Raw genomic sequence first — 25867 nt, 5'->3', positions numbered from 1 at the left:
GTTGGGTGTTGGTAAAACACGGACTGCGTAATTCCGGTGGTAATTTGCAAACCAATCCTTGCAAATCTTGAAATGGACCAATCAGAATCGTTTATTTAGACCACAGTCTGAGTTTTACCCACACCCGTTCTTGTTAGGGAACAATCCACTGAACCAGTGCCTCCTAAACAAGTATTTTATTAGCGGCAGCAAATCAAATGATGTCACAGGTGAGTGAATCACATTGCTGTGACAATTTGAAGTGGTCACAATGAAACACCACCCATTAGATCCAATACCAAGTGCTGATTTTGCACAAGCTACAAAATCTAGCACTTCCATTTCTCTGTGTATTTTTCTCACCTTTGCTTCACAAATTATTGTTTGACCATTGAGCATTTTTTTCTGGATTCAAAACACTTTTCTAGTACACAAATGTGTCTATTCAATAATGTTTCATTGTGGTGCACAACTTATAAATATCACTGCTTACTATGACTACCATGTGTAAGGTAGTATGGCATGCCATGTTAACATACGTTTCAGACATTCCTCCAAATATAATGCATCAGTACTATTATCTGATGAATTATCAGCATATTCGGGCAAGTTGGGGCAAGTAGTTCTCACCTTAAGGATTCCCCATGGGCAAGTCATTTTGGTTTTTAATGTAGAGCCCTGAGAAGGGTGCTGGGATGGAGGCGAAAGTGGAACAGAAACACATTCTACCCTCCAATGTCTGACCAGTGTCGAAGCAAGAGACCAAAGCAAATACATGGCGGAGGTCAGTAGAGGTTACCCGGTGTTTGAAATTGAAACGGCAATTAATGTTGGCATCATTCAGGTTGTCATTAAATCAGCACTGCTTATATAAAGCAAAATATCTGGAATGTAAATAAGATTTAGAAAGAGTATCTTTGTACTAATTAACACCGGGTTAGGTTTCCACCATGTTCAACTGATTTTCAACGATTATTGTTTTGCCATCAAAGTAAGTGTCAATGCCAAAACCTGACACAGTTTGAATGTCTCTTCTTCACAACAGTGAATTCGCTTAAATGATGCTTTTGTAGTTGAAGCATGGATCAGGATCAAAACTGTCAAGTCTGGAGAGGTGACGATTGCAAACAACCCACGCTGCTTTGCTTGGGGCAAAAATGGAACCCTTGTGGATGACCACAAACCAAACAAGTGTAGAAACAATGGAAAAGTTGTTGAGGAAAAATGTCATGACATCTTCTAGTGATTAAATACCAAAAAAAAGCCTCTCTTTCCTCCCCGCTTACCAAACGAGGTAATTGACATCTGCTGCTGACCTCTGACCCCAGGCACACACACCACAGAAATGTGGCCACTCTGAGAACTTTAGAGGTATTACAGAAAAGTGGGAATTAAAAAAAAATAAAACCAGACCTCAGACGAAGAGGCATTGAAATGCTAATCAAATTTGGTCTTCTAAACTGAAACCCTAAGCCAGTGCTTCCCAAATAATGGGGCGGGCCCAGCGGACTTTCAGACCTGCCAAGATCTAAGCATCATTGCTGTCCATTTTGTTGCATTCCATTGCTTTCAGTTTCAAGTTCAAGTTTCTGAATAGTATTTCAAATCATGCAGGCACAAAAACGCTTCTTTCTATTGAGAACCGCTGCTCTAATGCTAAATCTTTAACATTAACATTAAGCAATAAACACTAAAAGGAGACCATAACCCTAATCTGAAAACCATAATTGAAGACTATAACCCTAATCTGAAAGCCAATTTTAAAAGATAAACCGTAATATGAAATCCTAAACCCTAATTTGAAACCTAATTGGAATCCCAAACCGAAGCATTAACGATCTATACCAGAGGTCTCAAACTCAATTTACCTGGGGGCCACTGGAGCTAGGATCTGGGTGAGGTTGGGACGCATCAGGTTTTCCAAAAACAAAAACAAAAAACGCATTTATTAAAAACAGAAAAATGAATAAACTTTGCTTTGGTTCCGATTTTCTACAATAAAAGCTCTGATAAAACATTCCACTGTTCTCAAATATATTTTTATTGTTCTACACAAAATAAGTTGAAAAATAAATGAACAAACCAAGAATAAAGAAAATCAATCAATCAGTAATAAATAAATATAATAATAATAATAATAAAACGGCAAATAATAAAAACTTAAGAAACCACATATAGTTGGTGGGTAGACAAATTATTTTTTTCAGATTAAAATGAACAAAGCATTATTAGAGCCCTGTAGACATGACAAAGCACGACTATAGTCACATTTATACTTTTTTTTATTTACAACATATTGCGCAACTGCAGGGTCTTGTGACACATGCTAACTAGAGAGCTAGCGACCTAAACAGTAGCCTCCAAGTTATTTCCTTTAAACTTAAATAGCCAAAAACTTACCACTTCCACACGGATAGGGAGGTTATCTATTAACAGTTATTTAACCTTTAACATGAACATTAATCAAACGTAATAATTTTTTCTGGGTACATGATACCATACAGCATCCATATCAAACTTGCGCGGGCCGCACTAACATTAAACTTTCATATCAAGGCGGGGGCCTCAAACTAGTGTCCTGCGGGCCACATTTGGCCCGTGGGCCGCGTGTTTGAGACCCCTGATCTTTACCATCAAAAGAGCCACTTACTTTACCTGCCTCGTCTTGGAATAAAAATATAATAATAATAAAGCCTGGAGCCTGAAACCTTATTTTACCTGTTCCAACAACAGATGCATTTAAGTTTATACCTCTTTCCATGCATTGAGTGAATTCACACGACTGAAAGAGTACTTTGAAATAACTTTTTGAGATTTAATGTAAAAAAAAAAAAGAAAACAAGGCGTTGCCAACATATAAAAAACCCACCATAACTCTAACCCCGACACTAACTGGTAACTACAAAACCCAAATTGGAACCTCAAACCCAAGTTTGAAATCCTAATTGGAAACCTTAACACAAATCTGAACCCTTTATCCTATTTGATATCCCTTACCCCAAACGGGTAACCCTAATTTGAAACCCAAATTGGAAACCCTAACCTTAATTGGAAATCCAAACCTTAATCTGAAGATATTATTATTTAATATGTAATTTTTATTGGCCTGATTTATTGGCATGTTGTCAAAATAAAATTATATTCTAAAAAAACAGCAACAATTTGAAAAATAGAGCAAAAGGTCGCAATATAAAGAAAAAAGCTGGAATATTTTATTTATTTATTAATAATTTTATGAGAATAAAGTTTAAAAATTGAATTATTTTTATTTTTTTAACTTAATTATTATGTTATGAGAAAAAAGTAACAACATTATGGAAATAAAGTTTTAATATCATGAGGAAACAACAACAACATTCATTCATTCATTTTCTACCGCTTTTCCTCACAAGGGTCGCAGGGGGTGCTGGAGCCTATCCCAGCTGTCTTGGGGCGGGGTACACCCTGGACTGGTGGCCAGCCAATAACAGGGTACATATAGACAAACAACCATTCACACTCACATTACAACAACAACATAATTAGTAAAATATATATATTTATAAAAAATAAATGAAATTAAAGTCAGATTCATTAAAATTAAAGTTAACATTTTTGACACTTTTCTAAGATCATCATATAATGGAAAACAAAACTAAAACTAAAGTTGCAATTTTTGGAAAATTATGTTGGGAAAAGTTATATTATGACGATTAAGTCAAAATATTATGGGGGTAAAATATTATTCGAATAATTCCAGTACCTCGATTTTGTCTTTTTTTTCATCATGCTTATGTGACCAACGCGTGTGCGTCACCCATGCAGAAGACCAAGAAGGAAGCAGGTGTTTAAAGACACGGGTAGATTGAAGAGGCAAGCGACAAGGCAATGAACGAGAAGGAAAACAACAATTTTTAAAAAACAAAAAACGGAAAATGTGATCTTTATTGCCATATTGAGCTGAAATGGGAATTATTCTAAAAAAAAATTAAACCAATTGATTGTTCATTATTTAGTGAAATGTTAGATTTTTTTCTTTTAAATTTATTATTGGGGCGGCACGGTGGACTAGTGGTTAGCGCGCAGACCTCACAGCCAGGGGAACAGGGTTCAATTCCACCCTCGGCCATCTCTGTGTGGAGTTTGCATGCGTGGGTTTTCTCCGGGTACTCCGGTTTCCTCCCACATTCCAAAAACATGCTAGGTTAATTGGCGACTCCAAATTGTCCATAGGTATGAATGTGAGTGTGAATGGTTGTTTGTCTATATGTGCCCTGTGATTGGCTGGCCACCAGTCCAGGGTGCACCAAGACAGCTGGGATAGACTCCAGCACCCTCCGCGACCCTCGTGAGGAAAAAGCGGTAGAAAATGAATGAATGAAATTTATTATTGCTCTTAAAACAAGTAAAAATATGTTATTTTTTTCCAATTACTCGATTAATCGACAAAGGTTTTGATAGGAGTTGACTGTAATCAACTCCAACTGCCACTGTTGCTGTTTTAGCTAGCACGGACGTAGCAAAGATGCTGGCAAATGAGCCGGACGTGAGCAAAGTGTGGCTTCAACATGTGTAAATGATTGCGTTCATTTTCACTCCAGTTTGAAATGACGGATGGCTACTTTCAACACAGCTTTTTACACCAAAGTTAAAGCGAATGTAGAAACAGCATTATGCACAACAGCAGCTTTGTCTGATTTCCACACTTATTATAACGCTCCATCTGCGGCCTTTTCCATGTCAGATGGATGAGGTGATGAAGCCACACTAAAGCGGAGCTGCTGGGCCCGCATGATGTCCTTTCGGAATCCCCAGGGAAACACCTCCAGCTACTGTAAGTCAAAGAAAGGATGTGATTTTTTTTCCAAATCACAGGGAGTTAATAAGAAGTGTGTCACGTGCACTAATTGTACATGTAGTTTTAAACTTCGGCCTCCAGGGGACGCCCTTGTTTCCCGTTCAGCTTTTAAAGGTTTCCATCACCGCAGCCAAACCGACTGTCATGCATTCCACACACCATGTACAATTTCAATACACTGTCACGTAGGAGGACACTGTGGCAAATTTGGAGGAAGAAAATAGGAAAGCTTCATAAATGTTTCATATTTTTTGTGTGTAAGCTGTCACTGACATCTCCAACATTTTTTTGTTGCGTGTGTTCTCTGTTTCCTGTTCATCAGCATGTTGTCCTCGCATGACTTTTTATTATTTCTGAGGGAAAATGGAAACCCGTTATGTAAATGTAATGATTTTGTGAAGCAACCGACAATAAAAAGAAGATGTGGTTTAAGTGTGATCGTCCAAAAAAAAAAAAAGTTTTGGAGGGGGTTTAATCTACAAAAAAAACCCCAAAAAAAACAAATAAATAAATAACAGGCTCACATTTCATTTTCTCTCTTCAGTATCAAAATGAATAGAATAACTTTTTCATTATCTATTATTCCTCAATATGAGCATAAAGTCCAAAGGAAATCAGGGACTGGGCTGACCTGATCCAGTGCTGTTATCGGGTTTTGATACCACCATAATTCCAACATCAGCAAGAAGAAGATGATCAGCAAACGTGGCCAAAAGATGATCAGCAAAATGGGCTGTCTCCACAGACACACACACTACACCTGACGCATTCACAGCCATACAAAAAAGTCGGAGATTTCCAAAAGCTTCCAAGTCATGATAATATCATACTTGCCTATAAGGCAGGAATTTATTATATATTTTCAAATCAACATATCAAAGAGTTTGATGTTGTTCCAACTGTTTGTGTGTGTGTGTGTGCGTGTGAGGTGCTGCATGTGTGGATACAGCTACGTTCGCTGATTTTCTTTTCACTACATTTGCTGATATTTTTTTGGCGTGGTTGCATAATAACTTATTCAATGTCAGCCATTTTTCAAAAAAACAACCCCTCCAGTACCAGCCATTTTAGACGATTTTGACTGATCTTTCAAGGTGCACGGAATATTGTGTTCTATGGCTACAGTATATAAACATGGAACCTACCAAAAGAAAGATTAGTTATTCCGTTATTTAGTAATCAGCATTAGAACATACGTAAATTTCAGGCAAATATTAGTTCAAGACAGCTCAAATATCCAAAACAACAATACCACAACATCCATCCATTTTCTATGTCACTATGTCACTAGGCTCGCGGTTATGCTGGAACCTATCACAGCTGTCTTCGGGCGAGATGCTGGCTACATCCTGGACCGGTTGATACCACAACATATACAACACATTTTTTTTTTCCTGACATGAAAATAATAACAATATATATTCAAATATACCACCATTAACTATTAACAGTTTTCACATTTTGAACTGAACTATGTGTGTGTGTGAGATGCGTTTTCCTATAATGCGTAACCTGCACGCAACACTTCCACTTCCTCTTCCTGGTCCCTGTCAGGCTCTTATCAAATGCATTTCTGCCACCTAGTGTCTGTTTTTATATAGCATTAACATTGCTCTGAAGTATAATACATTGCTAGTTCCGGTCAGTCTCTCTCACACACAAAAAAAAAACATATAAGATGTATAAATATGATCTTGGGATCAGGCGTTCAAGTTTATAAAAATGTCTAACTACTCTTTTGGCATTGAATAATTTAAAGCAAACATAGCTCTCAAATTCAGGAACTGTTGTCGGATCGGTGGATCTTTGCATCCCTACAGGAAAGGTCCAACTGCACTTTGACACTTTGAAAAAACTTCTGTAAGGCTGTAAAAGTCAGACATCAAGCTGATGCAGCCAGTCAGCATCCTATGAGAAGAAAGAGGCGAGGCTAAGCTTTGCTTATGTTTACGCTGAAAGCTTTTAAACACAGAAACGGGCATGGATGATGCTAGCAGCAGAGGACGTGTGATTTTGAGCTGAACTCCTCACCCAATTGGGTTCTCCACCAAATCTGTCCAAAGATGTGAAAGTATAGAGCTGAGTCACCGCTACACCGACAATGCACTGAAACACTGGGTGAAGACAAGTCACGTTGAACGGTGGGCATTGGGTAGAGATGCGAGCCAAAACTCAGTATTGTAATGGCACTGGTGCTGAGGTAAACGGTAGTAACTGGACTGAATTAAAAAGTGGAGATCTGTACCTCATTTGTGTGCTAAACGAAAGCAGACTCAGCTTGAAGGTGATATTGTCTTGTGTGACAGATGCATGCTCTGTTTGATGCTCTTTTTCAACTTTACCGTCAACCTTAACACACCAACAGCAGTGCTCGATTCCAACTCCACACATACACATATTTCTCTGTATCGCCGTCCACAACAGCAACTCAACACTTGGTCATTGACATCCAAGGGGGGTCATTTATTCTTGGCCCAGGGCATGTTTTAGAAATAAAATTACATTCTAAAAAAAAAAACGGGAAAAATCGAGCAAAAGGTTGCAAAAAGCTGGAATATTGATATTAATAATGAATAAAACAAAAGGTTTGATTTTAACCTTTCCCTTCTGTTAGCTTTCTGGTATCATCTCTTATGTTAACAGGTCAGTTTTGACCCATGTATTAAATCAGCTATAAAATACACTAAAAACAATAAGTTACCATCCGATTTGTTTCTCATCGCTTGGTTATATTGTTAGGCTTCCTCATGAATGAAAATGTTGGTTTTAATACTTTTGGTGTGGACATGTAGGCCTTATTTTCGTCAACATACTACCCCTCGATTTCATTTAAAAAAAAAAAGGTCAAATGAACCTCAAGATAATTATATTAATAAAAAAAAATAATAATAAAAACAAGGGACTTTCCCAACCCCCAAACATTCTCCTCTTGTGTTTTTTGGTGAGTTCCACCCTTGTTTTTCTGCAGGTACACTGGAAAACCCGTCAAAATGAGAATCCCCTACAGTTAGAAGAAAGCTAGAGGAAGGAGCTGGCCGTCAGTGTTGTTGGCTGACAGTGCACTTTCAGTTTTGGCTGTGATTATTGCTATATAATATTATTATAACCGGGTCAAAACCCACCCTTACAATACAACAGTCATAATTTCAACCAGAGCATTTAAACATTTAGTGAAAAGGCTTTTATTGGTTTTGTTTTGTTGAAATAGAGTTTCCTGTCAAAGTCAAAAAGCCTTGATGCAATAACATTTTTAATGTGATTCTTTTATGCATTTAAAACTTTACACGGGTCAGTGCCTACCCTAAAACAAGAAGAAGGTTAAATACTGTACTTAATATTAATTCATTCGTTCAGTTTCTATCGCTTATCCTCACGGGGGTCGCGGGGGTGCTGGAGCCTATCCCAGCTGTGTTCAGGCGAGAGGCGGGGTACACCCTGGACTGGTGGCCAGCCAATCACAGGGCACATATAGACAAACAACCATTCACACTCACATTCATACCTATGGATAATTTGGAGTCGCCAATTATGGGATGTGGAATGTAGGAGGAAACCGGAGTACTCGGAGAAGACCCACGCATGCACGGGGAGAACATGCAATCTCCACACAGAGATGGCCGAGGGTGGAATTGAACTCGGTTCTCCTAGCTGTGAGGCCTGTGTGCTAACCACCCATATGTAAAATATGTAAAAAATTTTTAGCCTTGTATAAAATTTCAAAATGATCAAAGTGGGAGTCCGCATCCTTAGATGTCCTTAGTTTACACCCCTGATGTAAAATGACTAGAAGTTGCCATAGTGACCATACAAATCTTGGTTTACTATGGGTACAATAAGGAGGTTTATGGATGTAGTGGAGGAGGACATGAGAGAGAGACAGATGCGGAAGACAGGGTTGGATGGAGGCGCTTGATTTGCTGTGGCGACCCCTGAAGGGAAAAGCCCAAAGAGAAAGAAGAAGAAGACAATAAAGGAACAAAATTCCAAACATGAAACTGCTTAATTTTAATTATTTAATATCCCAGCTGCTAAACAGTCGACCACAGAAAGTCAGAGGAGTTTATGCGACGTTGTATGCTTATTGCAGCATTATTTGGTCACCTGACAAAAATGTGAGCGTGAACACTAACCAGACCAACCAAGTTGTTCAAAAATGTTTGGTCTGGACCAGAGACCGGACGTGTTCTGTGTTGGAACTGCACAAAATCGAATGCTCAGTACCGAAAAATCAGATTACTAACACATGTACCATTACACCCTAAAAGCAGTAAGCCTGGATTTGTTAGCAGAGTTAACAGACTCTTGTATTGTTTTAACACGGCTTCATTTGATTTTTACACTGGTATGTGACAGTTAAAATGTTAACATGTGACTTAAAACATTGGCCGTACAGTCAATAAGATTCTGGAACAGATTATTTGCATTATTTCCTCCAAGGATCAGAATGGAATATGGAACAGCATCTCAGAATGGTTTGTGGTCGCAATCTACACACGTTGCGTGTCACGTCATGTAAATAGAGCATATAAAGTCATGTAAATGTGAATAGTGCATAGAAAGAAATGGAAATGGTGCACACAATGGTTTCAGTCAAAGGGCCTTTCCGGTGTAAGCCTGCACACATTGGCCTTGCTTCACATTTTTCTGTCCATCATCTGCTAAATTTGACCTTTCCCGTCCCCCAGCCCAGAGTGCAGCTCTGGCCCCGCCCCCCCAGCTCCAAACCTTCCAGTAAGTCCATATTATTAGCAGCGGGGCAAGGTATCAGTGCCTGAGGGAGATAAGTATACAGAATGGGAGGGTACCAGGAGGTCCGGGGAAAGATTAAAAGCGGCCACAGCGGTGAAGCAGCGGCACACCAGCAAAGGCGGGGAGAGAGGAAGGACCCCAAAGTGACAGATCTAACAAGTCAGAGTAGAAGAAGACAAATCGCAGGAGGAGCGTGGGCAGCATCAAGGAGACGCGGAAAAGAAAGAACATCAAGAGGCAAAGAGACAACTGAGCTGGGGCCAAAGGTAAGGTGAATGCATCTGTTGACCTTATTTCCATGCAGCTGGCATCATACGAGCAATAAAATGTTCTGATCCCACATGGAGGAGATCCTGCTCTCCAGGTTTGTTCAGGAGATTCGGGAGGATTTCTCTGTTTATGGCCTTGGATGTCAACATGGGCCCAAGCGTGAAATTCTGAAGGCTTGATCTGACAGCAGCGTTCTGACATCTTTCTAGTGATCCGCATTGTGAAACGTTACGCACGGCAGCCACAAACGCTGTCAGCTCATTTCAAGCTCTTTTGCGGCGAAGTGTGCAGTAAAAACACACGAGGCTCCTCCATCACGTTCCTGTTGGGTACCATGTGTCCCTCCCATGGATCCTTTCAGTCCAAAGATGGAAAAAGAAGACGGAATGCCATCTGGTAAAATAAGCTGATTCTTCATGTGGCGGCACGCACAATTTACCTTCCCAATAAAATATTTGTTCACAGCCAGCCGCTGCCAAACCAGCGTTTTATGAACTTCAGTAAAAGTTCCCAGTAAAACTCTTCAAAAAAAACAAAACAAAATTTGTGTGAAATCATGTCATAATTTACATAGCCACTAAAATTCATTACCTAACATAAATATATCATATTTCATTCTATAGCAAAATGTGCCGGTAATCATAACACTGTGAATTTATTCATGGAGATTTGATTTAAATCAAATCAAATCAACTTTATTTGTAGAGCACCTTTCCTGCAAAGACATGCAACACAAAGTGCTTTACAGAATTAAAAACAATTACCACAATTAAAAGGAAAAACAATTACACTCCCTTCTACCCTCCATACTACACACACACACACACACACAATCACACACAGTAGGGAGACATGGCACGGCACTGATGATCAAGCATCAAGGTGCATTGCAACATTTGGCACTTCACAATATAGCTGGATGGACAAACATTTGCCAGAAAAGGGCACAAACATTTGTGCGTACCTCTTTTGGTCTTCCAAGCGTCAAAAACAGCGTCAACGCAAACACGCATGAAGTGTGTGTTTTATCTTTGAAAGTGATACCTCAACTTGCGGAAGTAACCAGAGCGCTTCTCATGTCAAAGCAGCCGAGGATTTTTCAATTTAAAAGCAATCTTTTGAAAGAAAATAATTCTATTCTACAAAATTCAACTACACGAAAAAAAAACCTTGTTTTAAAAAGTTTAAATAATTTTATATATCTTGTGTGTGTGTGTGTGTGTGTATAATTGTAACAAATGTGACTAAACATTTGGAACATTTGTAAAGTTACATATACATTAAATATTTTTAAATACATACAACTATATTAAAAACATTGACTATTTAATATTGAATTAATATATTAACAAAATGACATTGAGAAAATGACGATGATATTCAATGTCAAAACAATTGCAACAATTAGTAATAATAATAAGCAACAATTTTACAAACTTTCAATAATGATATAAACAAGTCCAAATAACAAGCCCCGTGCTTACATTGTAATTTCACTTCATATACAACAAATTCATATTTAAGAACACTTACGCTCTCTCAATGTTGTTGAACATATCCTTATTCTATCACTGGATCTATTGTATATTCTGTATTGTCTTTGTGTGTATGGCAGCTTCAAGGACTGTTTCTGGTTTCAAGTAAGCAAACTAGTGAACGGAGAAAGCTAATTGGCTAACATGTGCCGAGTGTTTGAGGCCTATAAGGTTGCGTTGACAACAGCGGATAACTGCATTGCAAAGCTTTTTCTCTGCTGATTGAATCAGTTTGCTGATTTGATTAGGGGCACTTTTTCCTCGTCTATGTCGCCAAATTGCTTGCATGTCAGTTTCAGCTGGTGCTCTTTAAAATGTATGAGGAGCATGCTTGGAGTGGACCTGCGCCGTGTGACAAGCCTTGACATGAGTCCTGTTGTGAAGTGGTGTGATAGAAATAAAAGGGACTCGGTATAATTGACGGCGGCCAGTATATACTATGTGCCCTCTCATTCAGATTTTAGGGGCCTTTTTTCTGACAAAACACTGATGATTTTCATTTGTGAGACAAACCCAGGACGCCGAGCACAGAGGGCCACTGGGCTTTTGTTATGTTTGGAAGATTTAAAATATATATATATATATATATGTTGGTTATAAAAAACAACCATTATTGAAAGTTCAATAATGGTTCATTCCACCTGGTTGGTGGAAGGAATAATGTCATCAAAACTCAGATTCATGCATTCACACGCAGAGCCAGCATTTGGGAAAAGACGATGGAAAAAAGGGAAAAATACCTGTCTCCCTGTCGGAGAAAGTTATGCAAAAGTTTCACCATTGCATCTCATAACATGTAACTACGGTGTGTTCAAAAATGCTGGCTTCAAACAGAATTCATACAATAATTTGTTTGCTTTTGTTCATACATGCAAAAGCAGGGTGTCCAAAGTGCAGTCCTATTATTGGCACATGGCACATTGTACAAATACAAAATATATACAAAAAAATGAAAAGAGCAGCAGGAACAACTGACTTGAAATAAATCATATTCTGCTGTTTAAGAATTATTATTAATTAATATAAATTATTATTATTAATTACCTGGAATTATGGAAGTAGATTTTCAGACATGCGTGCCATTTCTTAACTTTATTTAAATTTTCAGTTCATTTGGCACTGTTGATACACACAAATATATATGATCCCGCTCTCTCATTTATCCTTCTTATACAGTAAAAATTACCATATTTCAGACATAGTGTGACATGGTGATTAATCATTAATTTGAAAACTAATTAACCTGATAAAAAATTGTAATCAATGACAGCCCTAGTAAAAATATACAATCAAATGCATGCGGAATTGTGCAATAACATTAACATATTCATATACATTGACAGTTACAAGTGGACAAGTGGAAGTGTGAGGACAGCCATAACTGCGATGTGGTGCTCAATGAAAATTAGTTTGACACCCCTGCTCTGTAAAACTGGCTTTTAGTTCATATTTTTGTGTCTGGAACTGATTAAATAGATTTACATTATTTCCAATGGAAACAATTGCCTCGGTTTCATACATTTCAGTTTCCATCAGATCTTTTGAAACAAATGAATAACAAAAACCGAAGTGTCGTTGTACTCGTAATTTCTATGTGTTGTGGTGAAAAAGTATTCATTTTTAATTCTTCTACAATCAGGATGTGGGAATGGGGCAATCCAAATGTTGGTGACAAATGTGGTTGCAATTTACCATTAAAAAGGAGAGAAGCAGTACAGATGTGGGACCGCACTCCTTTGTCAAAAATTAGTACTCAGTGTACACAGTATACTCATTAAAATGCAGTGATGTGAGTACAGTACCCCAGCACAGGACTTTACAATGCTGTCATCAGGTTGTAGTTACTCCAAAGGTCAGGTTAGGCAACATCATATTTGGATGTAACGCCCCAAAACATCTTCAAAGCAGTTCTTAGTCTGTAAAATTCATGCAGGGTGACGTTATCCCTGCTATGGAAGTCATGTTTTTATATAAATAGAAGTTTACAGTTAGCAGCAAATGTCATAAGATGAGAAAAGAGAGTCACATCCTGCATCCTCACTGTGCTGCTTCCATTTACACTCCTTTCATTTGGATCCTCCCATTTTAGTCAGACATGGCAACCTTGAAACTTTCAGCTTTATCATTACATTATGCTTTTTGCACTATTTTGAAATTTGTTCTGTTTTAAAAAAAAATTACTTCCACAAATAAAAAAAGAGTCATGGACTGCTAACGGCCCGCACTTTGGACATCCGCACTTTTATAGCTATTTGTGAGGGTTGTGATGTGACGGGAATTAAAGAAAGAAGGGGTTGATCTTGCAGCTGGAATTAATCCATGTGTTACAACCATGATTTTTATTGCAAAATATTCAGATGGTGGAGGTGGGATGTCAACCCTCCGAATGAATGTCACACTATGCATTTTTGCAGGGAGGGGAGTGAGCTGGTCAACTGCAACCAAATGCGTACCTAGAGAGCAACAAAGTGTACCAGTGTATTTGAGGGTCAAATGAGTGGAGTAAAGAAAAGTGTTGGCATTCTGGTAAAGGAGCGTGCCAGCTAGCTGTGTTTTCCCGCTGTTGCGCATCGACTTGGCCTGTTAGCGAGCTAGGAGACTGACCTGCAACCTTTCCCAAGCGGCATATCGCATGTTTGTCGTTCCTACACACTGATCTCATGCCATTTGGGTCTGTGCCGCAGATGCTGATGACAAGTTGATGACACCCGAAAAGGACTCGGTGAAGCTGTCAGGGTAGAGCAATGCTGCTTGCTTTCTGTCTCTGTATCAGAAATGCGTCAATGTCAGCCTTTTCTTCATCAGGGTGGACGATCCCAGGGGTTCATCTTTCTTTGTAGGAGCAGGAGAGACGATTGTTTGGTGAGGAGGCTTTAGTAGCCACACAAGAATAAACTATGCCTGTCTTCAGCTTGACGGGTTTGTCCAAACACGCCAGGACGAGCCGAAACACACAGATTGTTACCCAGACGTGAACGTTTGACCTCTTCACTCGTCCTCTCTTGTACTGTAAAGCGGGTAATCTGAAGCATTGTTCTGAATCCTTGGAGGGCCCATGGGGATTACTCCTTTATTAAATCCAGAGGGCCGCCAAGGCTTCATTGTAATTCCGAGGGTTCTCCTCGGTCTTCCTGGTCCGCCGTGCATCGCATTTCTGAGAGGATCATGAGCCCTAGACCTCATGAAGCTTTGCATGTGTGCTGAGAATGTTGACGGTTTACATTGCAGCCCTTTCATTTATTTTCAAAGTTAACACTGGATGGGGTTGCAGAACATCCTTGGAAGACGCAGGTGAATTATTTAGCAAGCAGACTTTTTGCAGAGTGAAAGAAGCATCAATGCCTGTGCAGTGTTTTGCCTGTCTTTATATACACTTGGGAGAAAAAGTATGTAAACCCTCTGGAAATAGCTTGAATTCTTCCTTAAGTTGGTCAAAAATGTCGTTTGATCTTCATTTAAATCACAAGAACAAACAAACACAGTCAGCTTAATCTAATACCACACATACAGTACGATTGTGTTCATATTTGTATTGAAAGCAATATGAAACATTCAAAAGACAGTAAGTAAAGTAACAGTAAGTGAACCACTATGGATTCTCCAAAATCTAATCAGAGTCCCGTGTGAACAAACTAGGAGTACGATCACTGAGCCAAGACAAAATACTCATCAGTATTGAATATAGAACTAGATCTTTTTTCAAGAAGCATTGCGTGATTTAAAAGTATCTCAAAAAGTCTGTATGTTTAAGGCCCTATTATTTCTGCAAAATCGCAAAATTGTCCAATAAAAATGGAACATACTATTTAAAACTGTAACAATAAATATTTTACCGGTTAATCATGGAGGAATTTCCTCACAAACACTAACCCATCCCCTCCAAAACTAAACATGTCCAAAATGAAAGTAGGTGTGAAACTTCACGGACTCTTACAGACTGTGACTGGAAGTCGACTAGCTAGGTTAGCTGGATTTAGCAGAGCATGCTTAGACCTTAGCATGTAGTATCACAATATTTTTGAGATGTATCATGATATGACGATAAATTCAGCAACAAACCTTAACCCATATAATAAAAAAATAATTAACTTAAAAGTACCCTTACCTATGGCAAAGGGTCCAAAACAAGCCAGTTGATTCCAGTTGTTGAGGGTAGCTGTTTTCATAACATTCCACCCACTCTTAGTAGCTACACACACTTATTCTCCCATTCCGGGAGAAACTTCAACTCACTTGCAATGTTTTCACCTGTGCGTTCCTCCGGAAAAAACAGGACGACTTCAAAGTCCATTCACTGGTTATGTAGTGGACCGTGAGGCTAATAATATGTTTGAGTCGCTCGGCTGCTCCACACGTCTGTACAACGTCTGCTCTATTGAAATGAAATCACTTCCATATTACAGAGGTACCTCCCATTTACCAACAATTTCTTTGTCTATCGTCTACACTTTTCCTCCACTTTCAGCCATGATCATTTTCTCTCTTTTGGTTGTGTTGTTGTTTGCTCTGCTTTCTCCGCCACCACTGGACCAAGCTATTTGTAGATGTCAAGCGCCAATGCGTCAACAGTCTCTTAACTCTGAATTAAGAAAATGATCATTTCTACTGGTACACATAATTTTCTTATCATCGGATATTGGCTTATTTGCTGAAAACCGATATGCAGATATCTACCAATATTTGTAACATGAATGAACACGTAGTGTATGTGTTGTATACAGACTTTTTTTTTTAATATCGGTTTTCATGATCGGGAAAAAAATCAGACACTGACGTCGACTAATACCACATATCATATATATATGGTATCATATATTTTTATGCTGATATCAGGCCGATAATTATCAGTATTAGAATTATCGATACCGATCCCTGATTTGTTCATGCAATACCTTCAGCCCTGTCACAACATTAGCTTCCTTCATTTCTTCCTTCTTGGCAGGGATAGAACTTATTGCCAATTCAACAAATGGACTTGTTTGTGGAACATTTCATAGAGTTTACTAAGTGAATATGCCATTCTGTAGTGGTTCTCAACTGGTCTGACTGTGGATCCACCATCACCTCTTTTCTTCACCTCTTTGTAAATGTATTTTTTCCCTAAACAGATCTTGGTTAGAAGAACTGCAGAGATGCAGTGCTAACATTTGAATTCAGTCTGGGCAAAGTTCCCAGTTATGTTGTGGTATCGTTTTGTATCAAAGTGAAAGTTGTGCTTGAAATGTACAGTAGGTTTTCACAAAAAGCCTTCTTTCTCCCTTTTTGATTGAGAACTGATATTTTACTGAAACTTACCTGTGTTCTACTGCTGATTAGTAAAGAAGAAAAAGGTAGAAAACAATCATTTTGCTGATGAAAGATGAGAGTCTAATCTTTGTTTTGGTATATACCATGTCAATATAGCACAAGAACACAATCTTCTGGGTTCATCAAAATGGACGCTACAGAGAGGGATGGCTTTTGAACAATGGTGGGATTTGAAAGAGTTAGAGGGATAGTTTGGATTTTTTTGACATGAAGTTGTATGACATCCCATCAGCAGTGTAGTGAGGGTTGTGGTCGGTTTTCGGGGTTGAGGAAAGTAATTGGTGGGGTCAAGTCAAGAGCTTTGCTTCTCAATATGCGTTGAAAAGATCACACAAAACCATTTTCCACAAAAAAAAGTCAGACCTCACAATTGCTTGGTGTTATTTTCTCTCCCTTCATATCACTGCGAGCGCCCGCCTGCGTACATGTGTTCCAAATGTTGACATGTACAGATGACAACTGCTGTGAAATGAGAGACTTAAAGTGAAGAGTGGTTTTGTCAAAAAACAAAATATCTTTTAAAAATGAGGAGTACTTGTAATTATCTGGGTTGTAAGAACAAAAACGTGTATCAATCAATGTGTTTATTATTTTCCTGTCACGGACATTGTTATTAGACAACTCCGGCCCCTTGCCATTTTGGCCATAAAATGGGATCCAAAGTCATTCATGTGTGAAGTGAACACTTAAGCGAGGACCATTACGTTCCTACACGCACAAGACAGAGGAAGACGCATGTTTTCAAGACTTCCAGACCCCAGGTAAGAACTAGCTATTGCCTACTAGATGATTGGATGGCACCTATTAGCACCTTGTTTACATGCTACCAAGAATCAGCTCGTAACTTTGTGTCCAGCAAAACACCAAATGTCATATTACCAGTGAAGCCGCTACATAACCTAACTGATAACCATGAGCTACGTCAGTGAGCTAATTGTACGAGTATACCTCCTGTCGCGATATATGTTAGCAGTGTTTTAAAAAAAAACAAAAAACACTGACATACATGAGATGTCCAGTGTCATTTGGAGATCAGTGAATACAACATGAAAAAAGGTGGAGTCTACTCACAGTTACTGAAATGGGTCCAGCTTCAGTTTAGACCAGCTTCCCCTCCTTTCTCGCACTTCTCCATCTGAACACCTTTGGCAGCAGTATATTCCTGTTCAGATAGGTAGCCCTCTTGTTTCGTAGTCATGTTTACTTCCACTATCCCAGCACTAAACTCTGTGAAACAGATGATGAAAATATATGCAAGTTGACGGTGGCAGAGCGCATTGATTCAAAAGGAGAGAAAATAACATCAAGCGATTGTGACGTCTGACTTTTTTGTGGAAAATGGTTTTGTGATCTAAATGTATCACTGTTTTGAAGGCATATTGTTTTATAAACAAACCCTCACATGGTACTCACCTTGCGGTGACATAGCAAGCAAATAGCGCAGACAAGAGTGCAAGGTGCATTCACGGACAGCGGGTCAATACATATACTAGTATAGTGGGGTTTTTTTTTTGCACAGGCAAAGACCTGTGACCCACTGAAAACAGCTCTGTGACCCACAAGCGGGCTCCACCAGTTGAGAATCACAGCCTTACAGGACACCTTAGTATTGTGTAAAGCAACACCAGATGTGGTGTTGGGTGTGTGATCCATTATGGCAGATTAGACAAGCAATGCTGGACTATCGTCCACATCTTTATTAAAACCACAAGATTCAGCATACCGAGTGTAAAATACAACAGTCTGTTACGCGCAACGTTGTACAATAATCGAGAAAATGGTGTCCAAAGGGCGGCTTGGAGGCTTCTTTTCAGGTGATTGTCATGGTTGTTTTCTTTTTGGCCTGTGGCATATGCAATAAATATAATTTAACTAGAAAACTGAAAAGAAAAAGAAAAATGTCTGTACCTCATGGCAGCAAGATATTTAAGTATTTGCAGAGAATGTGTTTGAGAGCCCTGCAGGGATTGTGGTGCTCTAAACGCAGTGTAGGTTGTACATGTGGGACCTGTCTCTACATGGTCATGTTCCTAATTTCTCATGTGCATTCGTTAATGAGACATCCTTATTGGGATTTTGCAGACCTATTCGGAGTATATTTTTGCTTTCTATTGTGAAAGTTTGGGAAATGTTAACACTAACATGGTGTGCATTTACGTGCATGCATGCACCCCAAATATAACTGTCCATTGGGGACCATCGCATTAGCTTATGCTCCGCTACCCACATACGTGTGTACATGTGTGCATGTAGTTTAGTCGATGCCCCCCACCAGCCAACCATAAGATGTAAACCTAGGGGGAACACAGCGGTGATGAAGGCAGGGTGGGGTGTGTGTAAGATGGAGAGGAAACATTAGCGCTGAGGAATGGATCCGATGGAACAAAGATAAAGAACAGCACCAGTCAGGAGACATCAACACACACTGGGGGGCATTTTAGCTATGTATACACAGTGTGTCCAGCCAGACAACTTTTCAATTCAGTTTAAAGAAACAAATAAAAAAAAGACAGAATATACTGATGTCTTGCTTAAGTTCCTGTTTACACAAGAAAGTTTTGAACTCAAAACAGACTAACTTGGGCCTCTAAAGGTGGGAGAAAGACAGTGTTTTGCAAGTCTCAAGACTTTAATCTTAAGTCTTATTTCTGACATAAAATAAGACCAGTGTTACAGGACGTAGTCAGAAAAAAAGAGTGCTGACATAGCATTCTGGATTTAGTTAATGGACAGCAATGTAATCTACACCCTCGCTGCTTGTTCTGCTTGACACTGAACACTGACAGGTTGCCAGTCGAGCCATCAGGTCAGTCAACTATTTCTTACACCCTTTTACACCCTTATTTTGCAACAAGTAAACAGCAGGGGTCTCAAACTCAATTTACCTGGGGGCCACTGGAGCTAGGGTCTGGGCAAGGCTGGGCCACATCAGGCTTTCCAAAACAAAACAAAAAAAACGCATTTATTAAAAACAGAAAAATATACAAACTTTTTCAGTGCTTTGGTTCCGATGTTCTACAATAAAAGCTCTGATGAAACATTCCACTGTTCTCAAATATCTTAATTTTTATTTTTCTGCACAAAATAAGATGAAAAATAAATAAACTAATCAAGAACAAAGAAAATCTATCAATCAGTAATAAATAAATATAATAATAATAATAAAACGGCAAATAATAACTTAAGAAACCACATATAGTTGGTGGGTAGACAAATTATTTTTTTCAGATTAAAATGAACAAAGCATTATTAGAGCCCTGTAGACATGACAAAACACGACTATAGTCACATTTATACTCTTTTTATTTGCAACATATTGCGCAACTGCAAGGTCTTGAGACACATGCTAACTCGCAAACTAGAGAGCTAGCGACCTAAACGGTAGCCTTCAAGTTATTTCCTTTAAACTTAAATAGCCAAAAGCTTACCACTTCCACACGGATAGGGAGGATAACTATTAACAGTTATTTAACCTTTAACATGAACATTAATCAAACGTAATGATTTTTTCTGGGTACATGGTACCATACAGCATCCATATCAAACTTGCGCGGGCCGCACTAACATTAAACTTTCATATCAAGGAGGGGCCTCAAACTAGTGTCCTGCGGGCCACATTTGGCCCGCGGGCCGCGTGTTTGAGACCCCTGGTGAACAAGATGTGGAATACAGCGCTCCCTTAACCGTTGCTGTATTTAAACACTAAACTTCCATGGCACCAGCAGGAATTCTCAAACCTTGGCTTACATAAATATAGAAGCATCTCTAAAATTGTCAATAATTCAAGTGACAAGCATACTGTTTTCTTCTCCGTAGCCTCGTAGAATTACTATTAGCTATTATTAGCTTGTCTAGGTGGTGACATTTGGGGTGTGGAGCAGAGTGGGCAGTATTTGCCCGAGCATTTTACAATGGAACAACACAGCTTGCATCTGCTAGTATCGCTCTCCTTTTTACAGCCAAACTTCTCCCACACATCTGACTTTAAGCACCAAGCTGCTAAAGAGTTCCTCTTGCGTGCCATAAGAGGAAGACGTCTGCTAATGCTAGTAATAACGAGCGTAGCGGCAATAAGATTGATACTTTCCTTGGAAACAAGATATACGTAGATATGTATTGCAAGATCGATAAAATCACCCAGCCCTACAACACACTCAATTGAAAATCTCAAATATTTGCAAATGATCAGACTGACGTTCATATTACCCAAACAATGTGACTTTTCAATGTGAACACAAAGCATCAGGGAAGTGACGTGCAAAAGCAAAAGCACAACGTCTCAAAGTCTTTACTTCTGTTTGTTAACCAAAGTAAAAGCTGCTGCAGTCTTGTGGCAATTTCAAGGATTTTGTACAACGGGAGTCGATATTTTCTTCACCAAATGAAGAATTTTGGCAATGGCAGTTTATGTAGAACTTACTGTGACGTTGGTTCCGAGGAGCATGAGGGTGGATGCCAGAGCCATAGGTACTGGCATATTGCTGTAACGGGTACGGGAAGAACATGCAAACTCCACACAGAGATGCCTGACCGGGGAAGCAAACCCGTGTCAGCGAGATGTGTGGCCTGCACAATAACCACTCCACCACCGTGCAGCCTGGTTCACTGTTTAACTAATACATGAGATGGTGAAGGTGTCACCATTTATTGAAAATGTATGGGGTCCCTGAGACGAGAGTACAATTTTCGTGCATATGTATATAAATTGATATCATTTTCCTTTTTTCGCATCGTCAGACTGCAAAACACAAAACTCTGGTGTTTATGCACGATGACGTCACATAGCTATTGGTTAAGAGTTGGATACTGGTCCGTTGCAGGAAAAATGAAAATCGAGTCGTATTTTCAAAATGGAAGCAAGGAGGGAGAGGTGAGAGATGTGAAATCTGGGACAACAGACAATCTAGTCAATCTAGAGGCAACGGCTAGCATTACCACTTAGCACGACTGTTATTGACAGTGATAGCAAAGTTTGCATGTTTAAATCAGATTGGATTTGACAACAACCTCATGTTTTGTAAATATTGCAAAGGGCGGAAGCAACAATCACTCGAAGCGGCACATCACCTGCAGAGACAGCTGTCTGTCATGTAACTAGTTTCCATGATGCGACAAAACAACGCAGCAGACCAGCCTTGTTTCTTTTTTCCATGACTGTATTAATAAAGGTAAAGTATTATTATTATTATTAATTGTTTTCTTTACCAAACCTCTGAGTCAGGTCCCTAATCCAATAAAAGTCAATCTAATAAAAGAAAACATTGGAAAAAATGGGTGTGCAAAACACTTGAAGAATAGGACTAATAATTTGACATGGTTGTAGATCAATTTGTGGTGTGATTTAGAATATATGATATTTTGTTACCCGCACAGGATGTGTTGTTATTTTCAAGTGTTGAGGTCACTTGCCGAGTGTTGGAACTTATTTGACATCTAATGTCAAACCATTTTTTGTATCGTTGTGAGGAGTGTTATTTGAATAGAAACTGAAAGAGTACACAAAATGTATTTTATTTGGTGAACTGGATGTACCTTATTTTGAAGGGCACTAAACAGGATGTTCTGTCAGCCATTTTGTCAGTTAAACAGAGAGAAGTAATATTAATGCCTTATGTTTCTGGTACAGTGTGACCGTCAATAAAAGGGAACTTTTAGTTCCAAAAAAGGACATCCGTTGCTGTTATCATTGAGAAGCTTTCACTTCGCTACACCGAGAGTAAGTGGAGGAAATAAGTGGTGCGTGAATAATAACAATAAACGTGCCTCCTGCAGCTCCGACTCCCTTAACATTATGGGACTCCTCACCCGCCCATCTACACTCTCTACAACACAATAATAATTTATTGATGGTGCGTAGTAATCACAACCGGCGGTTAGAGCAACACTTCCTGTGCAAGCTCGTTACACCACAACACAGCACTTAGTGTGGGGCAACTACCACTGTTGCTACAGAGCCTAACATCCACGTGAAACGAACTTCACCGCATGTTTGTTTTCTTCTTGCGGGCGTCAAGTGGCAACCAGCTTTGAGGAGCAGTACCGCACCTAGCATGTTGGTTTGTGTCCAAGAATTACGAACGTGATATGGCAACCAGATCGGCCTGATTTTCTGGCAGGAGCCGATATTATCCGATCTTCAAAAATGAACATCGGATCCGGACACCCCTAATAGAAATATTTGAAGACCGCAGTCCCAGAGAAATGCAGGTACTATGATCACACAGTGTTTATACGTATGAGTGCATGTGTGTTACTGTGTTAATAAAAATTAATACAATTGTGTAATTAAAGAAATGTCACGTTTGCTCTGCCATCTACAAGTGATATAGATTTTGTGACAAAAGAATACACAAACTATGCTCACATGAGCACCAGGACTAAAATGCAATATGAAATAAAATAATAATTAGGCAAACATTAGCAGATGGAAACATCCCAGCAGTCGTTGCGTGAGTACTCATGACACCACTGCCATCTAGTGGTCACAACGAGATACAACAAGAAGTCGTACTTCATACTTCGTACTTTCATTGATGACTGAAAAGACTAGTATTTAGTATAATAAATCAGTGTTAACTGAACTGTTTACTAGGTGATTGACATGTACACCTATCCTAATTGTCATTAACAGTTCAACAAATACAGAATAGACAACCAATTTAGACACCAAACATAGAGTCAGGGTTTCAGGTTCAATTTGTTAAGTCCCGAGGAGGAATCAAATTCCTAATTTGGGTCTTGAGCTGCAAAAGTCTGGGAAACTCTAGAGAAGAATATTCCCGGAACTGAGTATGTGGTGGTTAAATCCTACCTGTAGCAGTAGCGTACGTTCTTTGGTCTGAAATCCCCTTCAAAGTCTCAGCCGGTCCTTGCCAAAACAAAAAAGAGGCAAGTTTGTGTTTGTAACTGCAGGTTAAAGTTTAAGGATTAGCTTGATAACGAAAGTCACAAATCCCATCAATTGTGGAGAATTAACATTTTAAATTGCAGGGGTTTCCAAACTCTTTTGAGGGCCACAAGCTGAAAAAATATACATATAAATATAATATATATATATATATATATATATATATATATATATATATATATATATGTGTGTGTGTGTGTGTGTGTGTGCGTGTGTGTGTATCTATATATATACATACATATATTCAGCTTTCTCTCTTGACATTGTGCAGTTTTCTCGCATTTTTTGCGTTTTTTATTTTGTATTCCAAATTGTATTACCACCTGGGCTGCAAACGGCCCTGAGCATACACATTGGACAACCCTGTGCTTCACAACTATAATAAAGCAGACTTCATTAAAACAATATGTGAAACCATGTAACAAACAATGACCAACTCAGCATCCGCTCATTTATCTAGCCCATCAATTGTACTTCTTACAGATGATATAATTGGAGCCATCAACTGCCATTGAGGATCCATTAGCACTAATGCTAGCAGTTTTGTGATACTAACTTAGGCACAGGCATTAGCATTAGCGGCTAATTAGATACTTGCTCGGCGGGCTTACTCACCGGGATGTCACGTTAGTGCTAACGCGACTCTAATGACATCAACACGCTTTTGTGTGTTTTTAATCACACTGACTTTTAAATATCAAGTGTTTAAAAGTATTTGGATAACAGATAAAAACATGAGCTGTACTGGTAATTTAAAAGTGAAATAGGTAAATGTCGTCTGCTACAGGGACCCCTTTTATGTGACGTCATCTAGCAGGTCGTGATGGGTTGTTCGTGAACAAAACATTTCTTCGAGTCGGCTCTTTGAGGTCGACGAGCAGTCGTTTGTTTTTCTCCTATTTTTCACTTAAACCGGCATGTGATTGTTCAAAATGCGTGGTACGCAAAATGGAAAAGTGAGAAAACGCAAAACTTGTTACACAGATGTTGCTTTTTCTTTTAATTTTGCACAGATTAGTTTATATTTGATTGTGCATGTTTTGTTGATGATGTGGTGTTTCACTGTAAGTAGCTGAAAATTGATAAACAATACACACAGTCAGGACCTTTATGTCCAATTGATATGGGTCTTTGTTTTTGTGTTTATAATTAGACCACCCATATTTCTTCACTTTATTTCTTCACTTTAATGCCTGATATAAGCAAATGTACATTTGTTTGGACATATATATTGATGATAACATAAATAGCTCATAAGATTTTAATTTTTAAGAAGCGACCGTTTAGCGAGCTGAGGCAAAAGTAGTTTTTTAGAGCGGATCTTCCATCACTACCATTAGGCATTAGGGCAGGGGTGGGCAAATATTTGGACTCGAGGGCCGCATTGAGTTAACAAAATTGTCTGGGGGGCCAGAACATATATTTAACACACACACACTATTTTATGCTTATCATTTTCCTTGAATTATTTGTCTAATTTTATCTGTAAAAGTGTTATCCTATATCAGTTGTATGTTCTCATGTCCCTTTTTTATGAGCACTTTAAACATCACACCACATCAAACTATGTCATTTAATTTGACAGTTTTGTTGTTTATTTTTTACTAAATCAGACATCCGACTTGCTAGTCATGTTGCCAGTTTGTATGTTAAAAGTTGAAGTTACTTAGAAAGCAACTGGCGGGCCGGATTCAAACGCTTGGTGGGCCGCATGTGGCCCCCGGGCCGTAGTTTGCCCACCCCTGCATTAGGGGGTGTTGTCAAGGTGAGGTCACAGGTCAGGACAGGTCAGATAGAAGATGGATGGATGGAAAAATATAATTTTAAGTAGTCTTGAAAGTTTAAATAATTAGAAGTAATCAGGCTGTATTTGTTTTGTATTATTTGTTTTAAAAATATGACCACAACCTCCTAAGGCAGCACGGGGCCATTTGCGGCCCATGGCTGTTTTTTTTATTGTTCTGTAGCACATTCTAAAAACTCAACACAAAAATGTTTCACAATACAAAATACAAAGAAAAAGAAAAAAATCCAGCAGCAATTCTTTGAGTATGAGTATGAGTATAAAAAATCCATAGTCGTTTGAAGAACAAATTATTAATTTTACCAGTATAAAGTCATAATAACAGACAAAACAATAACAGCAGTGCTATACTGTAATTATAAAAATTGAGAATTAAATTGTCAGTAGATGTAATTAAAATCCAAATCATTAAAATTAAAGTTGAAATATTAAAGAAAAAACATATTCTAAAGTTGGCATATTATGACAAAACAAAAAAT

At 38.7% G+C, this 25867-nt stretch overlaps 1 protein-coding gene and 1 long non-coding RNA gene across 3 annotated transcripts in view; one reads left to right on the top strand and one right to left on the bottom strand.

Annotated features, from left to right (window-relative positions):
• Positions 1 to 4359: 4359 nt before the first annotated feature.
• LOC131106439 (uncharacterized) lies at positions 4360 to 24383 on the bottom strand. 2 transcript variants are annotated; one of them, XR_009120076.1, is made up of 4 exons: positions 24200 to 24383; positions 23489 to 23545; positions 17749 to 17904; positions 4360 to 4790 (listed from the first exon to the last, which is right to left on the bottom strand). It is a non-coding gene; the product is annotated as an uncharacterized LOC131106439 (long non-coding RNA). The 2 variants fall into 2 exon arrangements; XR_009120075.1 differs by lacking the exon at positions 4360 to 4790 and adding an exon at positions 17151 to 17385.
• asip1 (agouti signaling protein 1) overlaps positions 9601 to 25867 on the top strand; it is a 38052-nt gene continuing 21785 nt past the window's right edge. Inside the window, exon 1 of the mRNA XM_058055509.1 lies at positions 9601 to 9831. The gene's annotated coding sequence lies outside the window, so the exon portion shown is untranslated. The remainder of the gene's footprint in view (positions 9832 to 25867) is intronic.

This window comes from Doryrhamphus excisus, chromosome 18, assembly GCF_030265055.1.
Source record: "Doryrhamphus excisus isolate RoL2022-K1 chromosome 18, RoL_Dexc_1.0, whole genome shotgun sequence".
NCBI classification, from domain to species: Eukaryota; Metazoa; Chordata; class Actinopteri; order Syngnathiformes; family Syngnathidae; genus Doryrhamphus; species Doryrhamphus excisus.
Note: the sequence above shows the minus strand (reverse complement) of the source record. Positions and strands in the feature narration are given on the sequence as shown.